Below are 13,881 nucleotides of genomic sequence, written 5' to 3' on the forward strand. Positions count from 1 at the left end.
CCGCCAACATACCGTGACTGCAGCAGTATACCACTACGGGTATTATGACCCACACAGAGAAATCCGCCACTATACAGACACACACACAAGTCCGCCAGCCCAAAGGTCAGTGATAAACTGGCGGTACCAAAACCGACACCTTTACGCCAACAGAAATACGCCCACAGCATCATGACCCATGAATCACTGCGGCAGACATTCAACTGCGGTAAACCATTGGCAGTACATACTGCCGTGCTCAGACACTAACAAAACAGCACCACATTGGACAATTCAAACTACACACACCTGACACACATACACATACCACAGACACACACCCACCCCACTATAAAACACACACCCACATTACCCACAACCCTTTACAATGAAAATAAATATTGCCAACTGAGAGAGAGACAAGCCAGGAGCACCTACTGAATCAGAGCCACAGAACACCATCACCCATACACCATCCACACACCCCAACACAGCACCCAACACACCCTCACATATACCACTCACACTTCACCCATGACACCCCAAAGACACCCCAGGTTCTCTGAGGAGGAGCTAAGGGTAATGGTGGAGGAAACCATCCAGGTAGAGCCACAGCTATTCCGATCACAGGTGCAGCAGACATCCATTTCTAGGAAGATGGAGCTATGGCGGACAATTGTGGACAGAGTCAACGCCGTGAGACAGCACCCAAGAACTAGGGATGACATCAGGAAGAGGTGGAACGACCTACAGGGGAAGGTGTGTTCCGTGGTAGCAAGACACCAGGTAGCTGTACAGAGGACTGGCGGTGGACCCCCACCTCCTCCCCCACAACTAACAACATGGGAGGAGCAAGTCTTGGCGATCATACATCCCTAGGGCCTTGCACGAGTAGCAGGAGGAATGGACTTTGATAAATCAAATCTTTACTACTTTCACCCCCCTACGTGCATGCCATCACAAACACCTACCCATACCCTCACCCCACCACCTCACATGTGCCCCACCATCACAACCCACCCATCCCAATACCAAGCCCTGCATGCAACACCAATGCATGGACCCCATCACAGACCTGCATGGACACCCATCACCACAGCATGCATACTAGTGACAATCTATTAGCCAACAAAATCCCAACTCACACAAGCCAAAGCTGCCTTGCTAATAGCAACCATAGAGGGACACATATCCATGCACAAGATGCCACACGTAGATACAATAACACTGCATTTACATCCCCACAGGACCCCCACTCAACGTCACCGGAGAGGAGGTGCCACCAACATCCAGTCCCTCCCCAGAAGAGGCCCACAGTGATGACAGCAGCTCTGCACGCCTGGATCACGATGACCAACCTGGCCCATCAGGTACCTCTGGACAGTCGGTTACCCTGCCACAGTCTCAACCCACCAGAGCCTCCCCCTCAGGAAACACCAACACAGCACCCACCCAGCAGGCCCATACCTCTGTCCCGAGGACACCTCAATCAGCAGTGTGTCCACCACTACAGGGACCACAGGCAACATCACAAACCCAAGACAATCAGAGACCTGGGGGTCAGTGGTAGTGGGCACACGGTTCAGGGGACAGAGGCACAGGACAACAGGGAAGCTGGGAGGACTGCTGTGCGACAGGGGGAGGACAGGCCCAGAGAACCCACTCTCCACGAGGCACTTGCAGGGGTCCTAGGAGCATACCACCATTCCCAGGAGACCTTGGGCCAGATACTGTACAAGTTTCAGGAGACACAGTGGCTGCAAGAGGGACAGCACCTGGGGATCAGGGAGGACCTGAAACACACCCACACCATCCTGTCACCATTGCAGGGGTGCTGGCTGACATGGCCAACACCATGAGGGAGGCAGTGGAACACCAATAGGCCCCTGACACTAGCCACACTGTAGAACAGCCCTAAACCTCAGCTGCCGCTAGTGGACAGGAGGCCCCACCACAGAACCAATAGGCCACCAGCACCCCACCCCCTGCAGAAGGAGAACCACCTCGCAAACGGTCCCTGCGATCCAGGCAGAAACCAGAGAACAATGCCAAGACACCCGCCAGGAAATAAGACTCTCCTGATTGTCACCCTTCTGTCCCACTCTGTCACCCTGTCCACCTTGAACTGCCATTCCTCCACTTCCTATGCCCCCTTAGACAATGCACCTGTGATACAAATAGACAGGACTCTACCCTGGACTTTCCTCCATCAGCAACCCAGCCCATTGCAGTACCCCTTCCACTTATTAGCACCGAAATAAACACCCTTGGAACAAATACAAGTATGGAGTCTGTCAATTGATTGAAATATGTATTCATTTAACAAGCTGTAAACATTGCATTTCTAATCTACTGTAATAGTAACATAGGTTTAAACTGTAGTGGGCAGCAGCACACACCAGGAGCCACAGTGGGGCACAGAGATCTGAAAATAGACATGCCAAAGGGTACAGTAAGTGGCCATAGACATAGGGAAATTAGGCTGCCATGTTCAATGTCAAACACATGCAATGGAAGGTGAAGTTACAGTGTCTTACCTGTATGTCACTGGAAGTACTGTTGAATGAGTGTACGTCTGTTGTCTACATCTTCTTCCTCTGCCTCCTCTTCGTCACTTTCCACAGGCTCCACCGCTGCCACAAGACCATCTCCAAGCTCAACCTCCTGCAGAAAAGGCATCTGGCGTCTCAAGGCCAGGTTGTGCAACATGCAACATGCAACGATGATCAGGCACACCTTCTTGGGTGAGTAGTACAGGGATCCACCCATCAGATGGAGGCACCGGAATCTGGCTTTCAGGAGGCCAAAGGTTCCTTCAATTATCCTCCTTGTTCGCCCATGTCCTCATTGTAACGTTCCTCTGCCCTTGTCCTGGCATTCCCCATTGGGGTCAGTAGCCATGAGAGGTTGGGGTAACCAGAGTCACCTGCAAATATCTAGGAATACCTATTAGCCAGACACTCACCCTTAGGGCCAAACCCACACCTATATACCTACATAAACTGGATGGGGACCATGGGCTCACTTATTAGCCACACCCGGTGCCTCTGGATTTGCGAGATCACATATGGAATACTGCTATTCTTCAAGATAAAGGCATCATGCACAGAGCCAGGATACTTGGCATTCACATGGGAGATGTCCTGGTCCGCCAAACACACCATCTGCACATTCAGAGAGTGAAAGCTTTTTCTATTCCTGAACACTTGTTAATTTCTCTGTGCCCTCTCCCACTGTGTCTGTGACCCCTCCTCCCCAAGTACACAAACGCAAGCACACACCCACCCAACAGCCATCCACCTCACAACAGCATCCAGCCCATGCGCCTGCACCCAAACACAGCAGACTGACACCTCCTACAACCACTCCCTCTTCCTCCACTCTCTCTTCCTCCACTCCCAAACCTTCACCCTCTTCCCGCCCAGTGTCCCTAAGAAGCTTTTCCTCGCCAACATTGACCTATACCACACCCCTCCCCCCGTCCTTCACCTCGGGCCAGGGTGTCCAGAACCCAACCCGCACCTCAGCCACCCAGTCCACGTCCGCTGTGGTTTCAGCTGCTGTGAGAGGCCCAAGGAGGCACCCGTCAGCCCTGCCAGTGTGCCATCAACACCTTCCAAGCCCAAGAAGGTTCTGCCACCTGGCAAGGGCAAGAAGGGGACAGCATCCAGCTAGGGGAAGGAGGCACAACCAGCCAGCAAGGCCATGTCAAAGACTCCACTTGACAGAAGCAAGGAGGCACCACCGTCTGCCAAGGGCAGGAAGAGGCACAGAACACCAGCCATGGCACTTCAGCTGTCCGAGGCTGCAGGTGAAGGCCTGGAGGCTACCACCACAACCGCCAGCACCGCCTCCTGCACCGCGGCCAGCACCGCCACCTGCACCGCGGCCAGCATCGCCACCTGCACCGTGGCAAGCACCGCCACCTGCACCGCCGCAAGCAACACCACTGCCAGCAGCAGCATCCCCACTGGGCAGCCGACCCAGGCTGCAGGTGAGGGCCTGGAGGCTACCACCACAACCGCCAGCACTGCCACCTGCCACCTGCACCGCCGCAAGCAGCACCACTGCCAGCAGCAGCAGCCCCAGTGGGCAGCCGTCCGAGGCTGCAGGTGAAGGCCTGGAGGCTACCACCACCACTGACAGCACCGCCACCTGCAGCGCAACTGCCATCCACTGAGCAGCCGTCACCGCCGGAGAGCAGTGTGTAGTGGTGACTACATGGGCTGCAGTGCGTCCTGGTCCCTGCAAAAGCTGTCGTTGTGACACCCAGGCGAGAGACTGTGACCTTGCACTCCAAAACATCTGCATCACAGGGCGCAAAGCCCATCCAGAACCAGTGGATGAAGGCATCCACTCACTGTATCCTTGCCAGGATGAAGCACACTGGGCACAAGGCCCCCTCCAGAACCAGTGGAAGAAGGCATCCACTCACTGCATCATTGCCTGGATGAGGCACACTGGACACAAGGCCCCCTCCAGAACCAGTGGAAGAAGGCATCCACTCAGCTCCTACTTGCCAGGATGAAGCACACTGGGCACAAGGCCCCCTCCAGAACCAGTGGAAGAAGGCATCCACTCAGCCCCTCCTTGCCAGGATGAAGCACACTGGGCAAAAGGCCCCCTCCAGAACCAGTGGAATAAGGCATCCACTCACTGCATCCTTGCCAGGATGAAGCACACTGGGCACAAGGCCCCCTCCAGAACCAGTGGAAGAAGGCATCCACTCAGCCCATGCAGTGGGCAAACCACCCACTTGAGAGACTGTGGCTTTGCACTCCCCAGTACCAAGCAGTGGGCAAACCACCCACTTGAGAGACTGTGGCCTTGCACTCCCCAGGACCGAGCAGTGGGCATGGAGCCCCCTCCAGGAGCAGTGGCGTTGTACCATCTTTCGGCTGAGGTGCCCCCCCCATTCCCCGTCCCCCTGAGGTGCCTTTGTGTTTTCGACCTGATGCCCCTGCAGTGTTCTCTCCGTATTGAGGCAGGAGTCAAGTGTGGGCTTGGCCTCTGTGTTTTGGCCCAGTGGGCCGCAGACAATTCTTGGGTGGGCATTGTCCCGCATTTTGTATATATTGTATATATTTTACATACTGTTTTTGCTTTCTGAATGTATTTCTAAGTATTACTAATATTACACTCAGTTGACTCCATTCCTTTTGTCCTTGCGTTAATCCTGAGGGTTACGGGGTGTATATGTAATGTTGCAGCATGTGTTTGTGTGTATGGTGTTGGGGTTGGGGGTGTTGCGTGTTGCATGTGTGTCACTCTCTCCCCCCCCTCCTTTTTGTGCTAGGTGCAGTACTCACTGTGGTATTCGTCGCCGGCGTTCATGCTCCTGGTATATGAGAAGATACTCCAGCATGGGGAAAACATGCAACTCGGGCTCCATGGCATCCTGGTGCTTTCTTGAGTGTCGAGAGGTGAGTGGTTTCCCTTCAGAGTACTGTTTCCGCTGTGCTTTTGATGGCGTTGGTACCACCCTGGAAAAGCTGGCGGATGGGGGGCTTGTAATGCTGTGGTTGGTACATTGTCTTCCGCCTGGCTGTTGGCGGTTACTGCTGCGGTGTTTGTTGCTACCGCCATGGCGGTCGGAGTGTTAAAAGGGCTGGCTGTGTTGGCGGTTTCCGCTGTGGTCATGATTCCATTTTTTTTACCACTGGCCTCTTCGCCGTGTTACCGCCGCTTTAACACCGACCGCTAGGGTTGTAATGAGGGTCATATTCTGTTGCACCAAACTCTTCTTATATCGGCCACACTCATGCACACTCCTGCCTGCAACCCCTTGCAGAGATATAGCTATCGTTAATGCAGCAGGTATATTTTGACACTGGGGTCCAGAGGCCCACAACATCTCAATTATGTTTTTTACGTTTTTTACCACGCCACCGAGGTGCTAGGAAGCTCTTTTTCCTTACTTGCTTGAGGGTCTATTACACACTCGCTATGTTACCGTGTTTCTGGACAAGGCAACAGTGCTACAGCAACTGTGCATTATACAAATACAAGAAAACTCAAGATATTTTAACTGTCACTTTCAGTTTGAGTGAGACATTATTAGTAATTGAGTAATTTGACTTCCGCCTTTCTTTTCATGTGCAAGAATTAACCCATGAAGTCCTAAGCAGGAAATTTCTGTTTTTCACTACAGTAAGCAGACCTAAGGCAAGTGGGCCGTTTACAGGTAATGGGCTGTTTGTTAATTTTCTCCGTTTTAGAGTCGCGCTGTGATGCGTAGGAAGGGTCGGAGTGTAGAGTGTGACTTGAATAGATGCGAATGCATTCTTTCAGCCGAGCAGGATGCGGTTTGGTTTCCATGGGTATCACTGAGGCCTAGAATATTTCGTGGTTGCTATAGTGTCCGTAAGTTCCAGGGGAGATTTATTCGAATGAATTCCGAGTGAGAGGAAGGTGCATCAGAGATAAGAAGCGGGAGATCTGAGAATTTAGATTACTAAAAACGCCTTTTCCTTCTGTTCCTTAAAGTTAGTTAAGAGGAGACTCAGAGAGCGCAATTAGAGGCAAAAGGCTGCTGCAATTAACCGAATTAGCTCCCACCGGGGAATTTATCTAAGGTTTATTATTTAGAATTAAAGTCAAGCAAGACTTCCATCGCTTTTATTCTAGGTAAAACACTTGAAAACCGAAACTACAATTATACTAAACCTTAGAAAGTTTGAGTTTTTATTTCGATACTGCTCAAAATTCAATGTTGAAAATCCTATATAGGTTTCTCATTATAAGCCCATTTTCCTCCACTGACTAAGCAACAAAAGGCAAAGTAATTGTGAATGCCGAAAAAGCACAGAAGTAAGGTTTTAGGGCCCTGTGAAAATGAAGTAAAAGCACACTGCTGTGCGCATTAGGTTGAAACTCCCTCTTAATTAGAAATGCATGTGAGTTACCAAACCGCCAGGGATTAGGGATTCAGGTGTTGCTGTCCTTGAATGAATCCCTCAGCGTGAGATAAAAGAAAGAATTAAGCAGGGGGCGAAACGGGACTCTATTAGTAACCCAACTTCTTCGACAAGCACAGCGAGGGAATACCCGAATAATTCATACAACACCACCAAAGTACGCAAAGGAATCGTGAGGAAATCCTGAAGCTAGATGGTTGTGACGTGTTGAGTCTACCACATCTATTCTGTCTTCCTACGTGTATAGAGCATCTTTACTTTCAGTTGTTTCCTTAGGGGTGACGCCAGAGCCCCCCCGTTTTTTTCTGCTAACTCTGCATTTTTTAAAAACAATTAGAAAGTGGTGCACAGGGCAGTGGTAGTGGGTGGGACTTTTGGCGATATTCTTTACGGTCAGTCATCTATTGGACTTTTAAAGTAGGGGGTTGACATTTAGGTCGGTCGTGAACAATGCAGTTGCTTGTAATCCAGTTCAAGGAGCACCTGGTTCAGCAGTTTAGCTTGGACTATCCCCATGAGGTTCAGGGTAGAAGCTGATTTGCACATGGATGGATCCAAACTGAGGTGGCATGGTGGGTGAAAAACTACAGTGGCTGAGATTCATTCAAGTATTCCATCCATCACCTTGTTGCTCCATATTTTCTGAAGGGGCACTCACAAAATAGTGCATGTCTAATCCTTTCCAGGGGTGTTTTGAGTTAATCTTCCATATAAAAACTTAAAAATAAACTGTTGCCAAACAGTCCTTTTTTCAGCTCAATTTCACAAAACAACAAGCATTTGCAATGCAACAGGTCTTGCGTTTGCTTGAGCTAGAGCAATTAGCATTGTAATCTCCTAATCAGACTTTTCTTAAAATGAAAATAAAACAGTTACATATAACTAACTGGACTTTTCTTGCCATATAAACTGAAAAGTAAAAGTTTCACATAAGCGAGCTGACGGCCGGCATCAGTGCAAAGCAGACACACAAAGGGAAATAAAAGTTTATTCGTAGTGAAACCTATTGGCAAAAGTGCAATTATCCATGTAACTGGCAAAAGTGCAATTATCTACGAAACTGGCAAAAGTGCAATTAACAATGTAACACGGTCGATGTCATGCAAAGTGCTCGACTTTTTCCCAGCGAGAACGTGCTGCGAAAAAAGAGAAACAGTAGTCCAGAAACTGGATGGAAAACGTGGAGCCTCGTATGTTTTCAGTACTTGGTCGCTGTGCTCGAGAAGAGCTAAACACCGGAAAAGGCATGACTTATGCATGCCTTTCACTGATCAAAGCAAGCAGATTTTAAAAGGCAAGCTCACAAACCAATGAAAGAAACTGACGTGACAAAGGTGTGGTTTGAAGCCCAAAGAGAGATTACAATATGGGACAGAGAAATTTGCGCTCGCCCCTAAAAATGGCTAAAAAAACATGTGATTAGCGGCACTTTAAAACCTTTGGGAAAGAAATATTACAAGGCCAAATAGCTTTTTAAATGTATCAAGCCTTTTCTTTTGATTCTACAGTCCACTCCCTTTTCCCATCCTGCCCTTTCCAAGTAGTGTGTCTTATCAGATATCATTCTCTAGGACTGGTACTCTACTTAAAAAAAAGGATAATAAACTAAAAGTTCCACAGACTAAAACTCAGATGATAGACTACAACCACAGACCTATTTTAAAGACTCATAGAAGAGATCTACCACTAAAACCCTTGTCGGCTAAAGCCTCAAACAGTAGTAGTTAAACATTTTTTTTTAAAAAAGCTTAGGGCCTCATTACGAGTTGGCCAATTGAACCACATCAACTCCAAAATGGCGGTGATGAGGAGGCCGTCAAGCTGGCAGCCTCATCATCGCCGGATTATGATGTTTCCACTGGGCTGTCCAAAAGAAATCGTCATATTGCAATGTTTCCGCCGATTAGCCTGGTGGAAGCAGGTTGGTGGCATTGGCCTCCGTTCCCTTAGGGAGCCGAGGCCAATGCCATCACACACAGCTCCTTCGGAATGCACACTGTCTGCATAGCAGAAAGTGCACATTCTGAGGGTGCTGACAATTCCACTGCCCACGATAAGGTAATGGGCAGTGCAGGGAACCCCCTGTGGCCCCCAGTACTGCTTTTCCTCCAACCTTCTCATGGTGGGGACCCCGCCATGAAAAGGCTTACAGAAAGGGAGGTGATGATCAGCATGGTGGTGCTGAACTCAGCACCGCCATGGCTCACCACGACTTCGACTGCTGCCAACTCGTCAGGATCTATGATCCCGACAGAGGTGGCAGTCTGAACGCCAGGATCATAATCTCAAGACCGCCAAACTCGTTTCTACTCCTGAAACAAGAGCCACAGCATGTAGGGCCCTCTTGTACCAGGGAAAAAGAACAATAAGTTCTGGAAATATACACCCTTTGCTAACAAGTACAAGTGTTTCATTTTGGATAAACTCAAATGTTCAAAAAAGCATGCAATTTGCAAGAAAAAATAAAACAGTTTTTTCTGGAATATCGTTTTAAATTATTTTTTTTGTAAATACATATCATAATCCTAAAAACTGAGGCTGTAAATCATGCATGCATAGCTGATTCTGAGGAACGATGTTGATGATGTGGGTAACTATAATATAAAAAAAAAACTCTAAAAAGGGAAACATAGATGAAACAATCCTCAAATGATACAAGGTGAACAGACCATTTTCAAGCAACCCTTTATTTACTCCTAGGAGAACTTCCCAACATTGGAGAAGGTCGATTCCTTAAACACAAATACTCACACACCCTGGCATGAATAGACATTTACACACAGGGGACACCCTTTCATTTGTACAGGAGGAGGGGAGAAGTGGGAGGAAAATGTGCTCTTCTAAAAAATAGTCGTCCTTGAACACAGAATAATAAACAATATTGTCAACTAAATTCTAATTTATTTACAACTGCCAATATTAACACCAATATCCAGTAGTGCAATGCGTGTGGGTGATAGAAACGTGCTTATGCTATCTCAATAATCATCAAAGGTGCGTATCTAAGAAACAAGAATAGCACAGCCCATTACCAATTGATCAACATTATAGGGAAGAGGCCGCAAGTCAGGTTGGCCTTTCGATGCCCTGACAAATGGGAGGGTCATCATCAGGACCCTGAGCCCGAGATTCAAACTGGAATAAAAGAATGAAGATAGTCTGGAGAAGGAACTCACATGGCTGTTGGGATGATCTATGTAGTAGGAGAATGAAAGAACAAGAGAAATGCAAGAATAAAGGAGAGGGAGAAATGTAAAGAATTAGCGAACCTTCAGTATAAAGACCCAAACTCCAGAAGAGGCTGCAACGCATCCACAACGCTTCTGCAAACCTCATCATGGACATCCGCCGCCACTGCCACATCTCAGACTACCTGAAAAACCTGCACTGGCTCCCAGTCGACAAGAGAATCACCTTCAAACTCCTCACCCACGCTCACAAAGCCCTGCACAACACCGGACCAGAATACCTTAACAAACGACTCTCCTTCTACACCCTGACCCGGCATCTCTGCTCCGCTGACCATGCCCTCGCAACCGTCCCACGTGTCCGCAGAACTACAACCGGTGGTAGATCATTTTCACACCTCGCCGCCAAAATGTGGAACACTCTTCCCACCCACCTGCGCCAGACCAAAGACCTCCTTACCATCAGGAAATTTCTCAAGACCTGGCTGTTTGAGCAGTAGCAGCACCTCCCCCCTGAACCTTCTCTCCCTCCCCTCCTCAGCGCCTTGAGACCCTCACGGGTGAGTTGTGCACTTTACAAATCCCTGATTGATTGATTGAACTATGGAAATGCCCCAAATGATGATCAAAGCTCACTTGAAAAATTATATTGTGGGAACAGTCCTATGACCTAATACCTGTGAACATATGTGGAGAAATGAGATCCAGGTTGTGTGCGGGCCTGAAAAAGTGGGAATTGCAGGAGAATAAAAGATATTAAAATTGTACCTGGAGTTCTGATACTTCTCATAGCAGTACAGGAACCAAATGGAGGAGAATGGGAACAAGCAGGTAATAAAGAATTCCAAACATAGGTGCAGTTCATAGGCAGCATCCCATGTCCTAAAAAATCCAAGCAGAAGTGACAGCAACACTGCTGTGAGGGGCGTGGTACATGGACAGCATCTTGACGGCCCAGGGAGAAAAAGCCCTAATACGGAAATAGGTGGGTACAATGGCAGCTTTCCAGTGGACCAGAAGAAGAAAGCTGCATGACCACTGGATAAGCGGTCATCAAAATAGGACTGGCAGGAGTGGCAACCGAGATGTAAGGGGATTGAAAGTGAGGAGGAAAAAGTTGTTGCAAAGTAGGGCAGCCATCCTAAAACAGTGGTAAAAAATCAAAGTGGATTGAAAATGAAAAACAAAAATGTGTGGGAAATCAAAAAGCAGAACGTAACCAGACCTCATAAGCTTATGATGTGGTTTCAGGCTTCCAATCAAGTCTGCTGAACTGGGTCATGCAATGCAATGAACAATTAAAATAAGTATACATGCTTTATCAACCTTTTTGACAGAGTGAGGATCCCAAAATAAGGCCCAGCTTCTTAGGTTACTCATTCAATTTCTGAAGTGGAGAAGCCATTGGATCTGTTCTCCCTTATCACAATTCAGCCAACCCAAGATTATCTCATGGTTAAGGGCAGCTTTAAGGTGACTCCAGACAGATACTCATAAGAGAAGCAGGGCACACTTGATAATGTCCTCAATATAGTCCAAGCCCAGTTTCTCATGGCAAAAGAAGTGGGGTCAGCTTAGAGTAAAGGACATAAGATGTCAACAAAATCTGTCTTCCTCCATTTGCAGATTCTTGGTGTGTTAAACTCCAACACCATACAAAGGAATCGGCACACATTGCTTTTATAAGCTTCCAAGCAATCAGCAAACACTGCATTTTATAAACTTCCATTAGCGATCCCATTGCTTTAGACCAAACTGGAAGCAAGATAAAAAACTGATGCAAGTGACTGGTAGAAGTTCTGACGCCTAACCGATAGACACAAAGACCAGTTATTCCTAGAATCACAATCAACCCCAGTTACAGGACATGCTGAACCTTCTCGATAAGATATCTGTTAACTGAGATAATATACAGCTTAAAATTCTTTGGACTGCAGATCATGGTATATGATTGATAGAACTGGGTTTTTTGGTTGTCAGAGTATGTACTTTTTACAAGCAGGACCTGCAATCCTTGCCAGGGTGATGCACAAGCCAACACCAAATTAACCTGGGCTCCACCCACTGGTAGCTTCACACAGAGCAGGCACGCTTATCTAAAGAGGCAATGTGTAAAGTATTTGTTAACACAGACACAGTAACACAATGAAAACACAATAAAAAGACTCCACACAGGTTTAGAAAAATAGAGAATATTTATCTGAGTAAAACAGCACCAAAACAACAACGATCCAACCAGTAGAAGATGAGATATACATATTTAAAGATTAAACTAAAAACAGTGCTTAGAAGTCACTAGCGGTCAAAAGGTTACTTGAGGTTGCGAGGGACCGGTGCAAATCCAAAGTTCAGGCTAACCGCGATGGAGGGTAGGCTGGCTACAGAACCCACTCAGGATCCGCTGAGAGACTTCTTTATATGGAGAAAGCGTGGACGTTGAGGAGCAAATGCGAAGCTGATGCGGTTATATGTTCCATGCAGTTTGATCCCACATCATTGTCAAACTCTGTGCAGATAAATGTGATATGTGGCCGCACAGGCTGTGAATCTGCTGTCATCGAACTGCCTCTGCATCGGAGTGGAAGGGGCTATGAACTGGTTCTGACGAGAGCCATGGTGTTAATGCATAGCTTTTTGCAGAACTCTGCTGCAGTACCCACTTCTGAGGCCAAGGACTGGAGTGGGCACCTCAGGCAAGGGTAGGGCTCACAGATGGCAGAGTCCAGCAGCACCTGGAGGGTTGCAGGCAGTCTTTGATGTCCCTGAGACTTTAGAAGAACAGACTGCAAGCCAGCAAGCCCTTGGAGTCACTCTGGGTTCAAGTGAGATGGTCCAGTCCTTGTCATCAGCAGGGCAGAGATCCGCAGGCAGCAGGGCGGCTAAGCAAAGCAGAGACTGAGTAACCTAGAACAGTAAGTTCAGGCAGAGTGGCAATCCTTACAGCACAGCAGTATTTACTTGAACTGAGGTTCTTCCCCGGTCCAGTAGGGTACTGATTTGATAGGTTCAGAGACCCAGTTCTTATACCCAAATGTGCCTTTGAAGTGGAAGTGACTTCAAAAAAGGGTCTTTGAAGTGTACTGAGATCCTTTCTTCCTAGCCCTGGCACCAGGCAGCCACAAGGGTGTAATCAGCCCTTTTTGAGGGGACAGACGTTTCCCTATTCAAGTATAAGTGTCATCTCCCCTCCACCCTTCCCATCATGGAAGGCCCGTCAGAATACAAATGAATGCAGATGAGTCCTTTGTCACTCCCACCCTTCCTGTGTTTGTTGGTGTCTAGAGGGAATGCACAACATGTAGCTGTCACCTAGCCCAGATGCATATTGGTGACAGGCTGCAAGGTACAATTGCAGTGAGAGCAGAGAAAGCTCACTTTCTAAAAGTGGCATTTCTAAAATACCAATGTTAAATCTGACTTTGCCAGTAAAGAGGATTTATCTTTACCATTCTAGTGATATAAAACATACCAAAGCTACTGTTTTTAGAACAGGAATTACAACTTAAAAGTATATTAAGGAATCCTCAGTGCTGGTCTATGAGAGGAGTAGGCCTCACAGGAGACAAAAACGATTTGGGGGTTTTCACTACCAGTACATGTAAAACTTTAATGTACATGTCATGCCTTCAAATTACTTGGCACCCTGCCCTATGGACTACCTAGAACCTACATTGGGGTGGTTTTTATGTAGTAAAACAGGAATTTATGGCTTGGCAAAAGGTTGTTAATGCCAAGTTGAAATGGCAGTGAAACTGCACACACAGGCTCTGCAGATGTTTACAGGGCTACTTAAGTGG

Source organism: Pleurodeles waltl, chromosome 4_2 (genome assembly GCF_031143425.1).
Source record: "Pleurodeles waltl isolate 20211129_DDA chromosome 4_2, aPleWal1.hap1.20221129, whole genome shotgun sequence".
In the NCBI taxonomy this organism is placed as follows: domain Eukaryota; kingdom Metazoa; phylum Chordata; class Amphibia; order Caudata; family Salamandridae; genus Pleurodeles; species Pleurodeles waltl.